This window comes from Thalia democratica, chromosome 7 (genome assembly GCF_965202585.1).
Source record: "Thalia democratica chromosome 7, ktThaDemo2.hap1.1, whole genome shotgun sequence".
NCBI lineage: Eukaryota > Metazoa > Chordata > Thaliacea > Salpida > Salpidae > Thalia > Thalia democratica.
Window position 1 is genome coordinate 57,296,276 of NC_139171.1, and position 7,104 is coordinate 57,303,379.

Consider the following 7,104-nt stretch of genomic DNA (forward strand, 5'->3'; position numbering starts at 1 on the left):
AAATTCCCCTATTGCAGTCATACACTCAACTGAAGAGCAGCTGTAAAAAACTTGCTTAAGCTAATTTTTGTAGTGATCTTTGATTTTACAAATACAAATACCAAAGGTTTTATTTTTTTATATCATTGTAATTTTTTTTAGAAACAAACTAAAAATTATTATTGATTTAAATTGCTTAAAATAAAAAGTACAAGTGTTTTTTTTAGTAAAAATGCTTTAAAATAGCCTGAAAAATACTAAAAGTAATAAAGTCATCTATTACAAAATTTTGATCAAGAAATTAATTTATTTGAATTAAATAAGCACTAATACTACAATGCTCGACCATCAACAACTTTCCATGTCATCATCAAATGCAGTCTCTCTAATGCTTATTAAATAATTTCATACGTAGCATCTCAGCTTTAACTTGTGTAAATTGAACATTTGGTGTCAAATTAGACATCTATGAGTCTAAATGTGCACAATTGTAGTATATATTTTTAAACAATCAAGTTTAAATAATGGAATACTAATATTTTCAGTTAAATAAAAAAAACAAGATGAAAGCAAAACATATTTTTTTGTTTACAGTTTAAAAACTATTCAAAGAAAAATTTATCGACAATCAATGAGCCTTTCTAGTTTGTAAAAATTAAAACTGTTATTTGATGATGACGCCAAAGTTGTACATTGTAACAAATTTGCCAGCAACACGGAGTCAGTTTTAGCCAGCTCTTTTTTTGTCTCATATTTAATAAAAACAGAAAGCCCTAAAGCCCTAGTTAGTTAATGCTTTGCCTGGTTAGTTAAGCCCAGGTTTGGATTAAATAAAGTCAATCATAAGTTAACAAAATTAAATGCTTTTTGTGCTTCCGTTTGCAAAATATTTAGTACAGAAGCGACACCTGGGCTTTACTATATGTACGAGAGGAAAAACCTTCTACTAACGGTTCATTTTGTAGTATTTCAAAAACAAGGTGGTAACCAGTAAATCTCTCGCCTATAGTAGTTTTTATTAGCTTGGAAGATTATGGACTAGCGCATTGAAGCTAACTAGTTAGTTGTTAGGAGGTGTAACAACAGTCGACCAAGACATTTTTAGAAAAAAATACTGCAGGCGCAGTTTAAGTAGCTTAAAAAGTGACATTAATAAGTCGAAAGACTAACGTTTAAGTTGATACACGATATCCTGCTATTCATACTTCATATCATGCTGAAGACAGGATACCGTGGATAAACGAACGAATTAAACTTATTGACTTGCATTTTATTTTAAGTTTAGAAACAATTATCAAGCTCAGGGTTGCTGCATTTACTTTGTTGGTTTTTGTAATTTGTCAACTTTTACTCCTAGTTGGCATGATCAGCATTTTCGAAACTATTCAATGTTAATTATTTTTCAAAAGCTTTTTTTTTATAATAATGGTATTACTAGTTTATTATTTTTGTAACAAATTTCTTATTTTGATGTCTTCAATTTTATTTTTTAGCTTGAAACCTGATATTTACTTTTTGTATTGAAATAATTTTCAGTTATAAAATAAATTATTTTACTTTTTTCAAACACCAGCTATGAAACTGCACATTTGTTTTTAAGTTTGATATAAAGCTAAGGTTTGAAAATTTTCATAAAAATATTTTGTTCTATAATGTTTTTTGAAAGTATAATTATTTCATAATACTCCATACATACTAAACATAACAGAATCTTATATAGGAGTAAAAACTAATCCCTCCTTCATTGGCAATTTTTAAGTTATTCACATTAAAATGCAAGTAGTAGGTTTCAGCTTTATTAATTAAAGTTACTGGAGAGGTGTTAAAGTTTTTGATTGTATATAAACAGAAATACAAAAAGTTACTAAAGAATACAAAATTCTTAAGAACACGTAGTTTTCATTTTATTGGTGGACTACTCAAATCAGTTTAGTAGTCGTAGTACTTTTTATGCAGTTTATAAGAGCATTTTAAAATGTTTTATGTTTTCAAAAAAAAAGTGAGTTATTAAATAATGTACTAGTTTTGTTTTAAAGTCAAGATTATTATTAAATATTATTAAAATTTGTAATAAAAAAAATATATAAAAATAAGAATACTTATTTAAAGTTTTCACAATTCATTTAACACATAAATATTCAAAAAAAACATTCCAAAAAGACCATTCGATTTGTGAACGTCAATTTACAAATCACAAACTTTTTAGTTAAAGAATAAATTTTTAGCATTGTATGAATAAATTAAGAAATGTTCTTACTATTTATCCGAAAAAAAATCAAATACTTCTAAAGAAATATTTAAATATAAAACTTTTTTCATAATTTAACAGACTAAAAAAATATAAAGAGTTGTAATTAAAAGATTTAAACAAAAAAGATATTTAAACTTTTTTAACAAAAACGCATATTTTAACTTTTATCAAAGTTTATTAGCAACAAAACCAAGCGTTTATGGAATTAATCTACAACAACTGTTTTACTCAATACTATGTTTATAGAATGGGCCTGTCTGTAGACATGCTCAAAATTTAAACTAAACAATATTATAGTACAAAAGCAATAATTTAATGATTAAATGCACTAAGTCAGTTTGAAAACTGTATACCTGTTGAAAAAAGTTTGTATAAAAATGCTTAATTAAATAAAAAGTAAAAGCTTATACACTATAAGTTACTTCTACTACCCGTAGTGTTTAACTAAAAAATAATTTTTTTGATATAGATTAATAGAAGTGCTTGAAAAAGTATGCACATGAAAAAAAAAATTATTAAGTATATTTAATGTTCAAAATTTGCATTCAAACTATTTGAAGTAGCTGGCACAAGATTATTACACAGATGTAGCCAAACTATCATATAAATTTACTCAAACTTATACTAATATAACGCTTTTAATAAGAAAATTGTTTATATTTACTGCTTATGTTGGCAGTTTTAAATAGTTCAGGAAACTGCGGTGTGATTGCCTATGAAGCAACTTTGTTTTTTGAATAAATAAATTAATATGAAGCATAGTATTGTGGCGTGACGTCAGCTAGAGAAATAAAGTTTTAACTAAAACGAGTAAGTTAAATAATTTGCGACAGTTTAAAAACAAAAGTAGGTGTTACATTTTATTTAGCTTTATAAACAGCTTTTTGCCTAACTAAAAATAATGGTAATTTCAAATGTGTATAAATTTTTGTCAATACATCTGTAATCTTTCTTCATTTCCGTTTTTTTATAAATATTGATTTCAAGTTAAAAGTTAAAAACTAAACTCTTAACTAACTAAAAATTCTATTAACACTTAATTTGTTTACAATTAGAAAGTCGATTTTGTAATATTGTCAAATACTTGTATATTTTAACTGTCTATAAATAAAGTAAGTACACATTTTCAAGTACAACTTTGTTTATTTTGATCTTTAATTTCATTTAATAACATTTCTTACAAATAAATTGCATTTCCGTTATGAGATAAAATCTTTAAAAGTTTTAAATAATAAAATCCTAAAACTAAAATAAAAACATTTAGTTTCTTAAAAAGAACTTAAATCTGTTTAAATTTTTGTTTTATCAAAGCTTAGTTTTTTAATTATGTGCTAAATTTTAATATATAGTTGTAAAGATTTTCCAATTTTATAATAATACATTAGTTAGAAACAACTTGTTAAATTTCATAACAACTTTTTTACTGATATTCATAGAGCATTACATTACAAAGTATACTTTGAACTTAATGCATAATTTGCTAACAAACATTCATTAAAAAAAAAAAATATTTTAACAACTCGAAAAATAGTCCACTATTTAAATTACACAACAAAATAAAAACTCTGTTTGTAAAATACTTTCGGTTTACAATATATATAAATATACTTTAATTTAACTAAACAATACTAATATAGCAGTAATACTATTACAATCAAACACACTGTTATACAATAATGTAACTTAAAAGTTAGTATTTATGATACAGGACTTTTTATGAAAGTAAAAACGAGCCAAAACTGTTTTACTGAAATACATGTCTGCACACTGGACAAGTGTTATTTTCAGCAAACCAGCTTGTAATACATTGCTTACAAAAATCATGTCGACCTTCGCAGTCGAGACGAATCATATTCATTCCTAATTCAATGTTTTCTAAGCAAATTGCACATTGGTTGTTTACATACGACTCATCAGCTGTGAATTTATCAAACTTTTCAATTCTTTCAGGCTTAAGTCCTTTGAACAGCTCTAGACTTTTTTCTTCGATCTGAAGTTGCAACATCTGGAATTCCTGGTACAAGTCTTGTTGGAGTTTCAAAAGTTCCTTTTGCACTTCTTGGCACAGGTGTTTTTCTGCTTGTAGTTTGTTGAGTTTTTTCTGGTGCTTTTGGACGTCGTTGTTCAACAGACGTATTTTTTGTTTTGTGATTATTTTCACTACAGCATCATTCAAATGTTCCTTCTTATTTTCAACTGAATCCATAGTTTTTCGAAGACTTATTCTGGTTAATAATTCTGAATTTTCAATATTTGCGAGAACAACAATGTTTCTAACTTTCATTGCCTCAAGCAAATTGTATAATTTTTCCAAACCTTCTTGAGAGTGAACCTTAAATATTTGTAGTTGATAGGTGTGTGATATTCTCTGTAACCTGTTTTGCCAAACTCCAAAAACACCTTGCATCATTTGCCTTGCCTCCGGTGCAAATTCCTAATTTTTATTTTATTAAGACATAATACACCGTTTATCGAACGACAATAAAAAAAAAACGCTCAAAAAATTTGTAATTGGTCAAAAAACATGGTGTACGAAAGAATCTTTCTATCGTCGGGTCCTAAACCAAAACTGTTTAACGTCATGTCTAGGACAGGCTGATAAATAATTTATATTATAGTCAATAGTTTTAATAATATAAACCTAAATACAAGTCCTAATTAACTTTAAAACTTTTATGTTTAGCTTAGTTTAATAAATGTTGATCATTTAACGAAGCAGTTAAACTAATGTGTGGTATGGTATTTAAATATTATATAAACTTGTTTTTATTTAAACAAAAAAATTTTATGTTAAATTTTTTTTAAATTTATACAAACATAAAATAAACTAAAAAGAACTATTTTTATGTACATTTTCAAATGGTATAAATCAGTCCTATTTTTTTTATTTAGACAATAAGCTTAGTTTAACAAATATTCTTAATAGTTTCTTTAACGAAATTAAAGTACACAATACTGTAATAGTGTTTATGTAAAAACTATAAAGAATTCAAACAACCTAAACGTCTTAATAGAAAATAAGCGTGTTTCAAATAAATTTTTTCTCGAAACTTTTACTATATAACTACTCATTTGGTTTTTTTATTTCTTTATAAATAAATAAACTAGCAAAAATTTGTATCATATAAATTTTGAAATTCATAAGCCAAACAGTTAGAAAAACAATTTCTTACAAAAAAGAAAGGTATAAACATATAAAAAAATTTGTAATTATAAAATCGTAATTAAAACACACTAACCAGTGTCGATTGACTTGCTTTTATGGTGGAAAAATGTGAATTTCCCATAATTTTTTGTTGCTTTTTTAGAAGCTAGATAAATTATTTACTATTTAGCTTATAACAAGCAAAAACAGCGATGAACTTCTTGAGTACACACTTTTTTTATTCTCACTTCCTACTGAGTACGCACTTTTTTAGCCAGAAACTATTTGTTAAACACTATGTATTTATAAATTTAAAACAAGGAAATACTCTACGTTTGGCCAATAAAACTGATGTTTTTAATTAGATACAAGCACAAGTTTAATCAAGAAGAATTATACTCTTTCTTATAGTTAATTGTTTAGTTTAATTGTTCGCTGTAACATTAAAAAAACATTAGTTTATACTTTAGCAACGATATTATAAACAAATGTTTGAAATATTAATTAAAAACTAAAACTAATATAAGGATATTTTTTTAAAGATTATGGAAAATCTTTTTAAATCATAATTTTTTTATTTACTTGTTGAAATTGTAAATTAGGAAAAAGTTAATTACCGATCTAAAACTAAAAGTAGTAATAACGTTTTAACTAGTACTAAAAACACAACAAGTTATAAACATTTACTAACCAACTAATTATTTAGTTTTGATTTTTTTTTGTTTGTAAAAGTACTTTCAGTACTTATTTACTATTTAAATACACAATTTACTATATTGAAATGTTTACCATTTTACTTTATGTAAACTGTTTGGAAACTTTACTGCATTAAAGTGACTAAAGTTGGTTGTTTTAAACAGAAGTATAAAACTGGCTATAAAAAGATTAGCTTTTTATAAGTTTGACAAAAAGATTTTGTTTTGTTTGAAAAAAACCGAATATATTTGTAACTTTTTTTCTTCTTAATTTACTTAAAGTTTTTGTTTTAACTAAGCTTTACAATTATAACGATAATTTTTTTTTCATAAAATAAAATTAATTTGTAAGCTTAAAAATTCTAGTTAGTTTATGTTAAAAGAACATTTATATATTTAAGACTATATTTAAATTGTTAAAACCTTTAACATTAGTTTTTTCGTGAAGACTTTTAAACAAAGTAGACTAACTTACTCAAAAAAACAAAACAATTACTATTTATAATGCAAACCAATCAATTTATAATACTGTTCTTATGATAACATTTTAAATGAAATCTATACTGTTTTAGTTACAACTGCAAACTAACTAGAAGCAAAAGTTATCTAGTTTATAATACATGTAATAATATATATCCTCTATGTTTCTCCTTCTATATTATTTCTCATAGATGTTGAGATCTTTGTGTTAATTTTCAAAAAATCAGAACATATAAAACATGTAATAATATACAAAAACTTTTCTTAAAATAGCTGTCTAAATCTATTTCATAGTTGTTTTTAAAAGAATTGATAAAAAGTAATAAATACTTTAACTGAAAACTTATAAGCCGTGTCAACGAAAATCTCTCACAAAGTAAAAGTTAGTTTTTTTATTTGCTTTTTAATTTATATCATTTATAATTTCTAATATCGTTAAAGATACTTACGAAAAAGATTAACTTTGTTTAGTTTTATATAGTTAATCTAAGATAGAACTATTGTTTACAAAGCTGTATTGTATTTGATCCTTTGATATTTTATAACAAAACTAA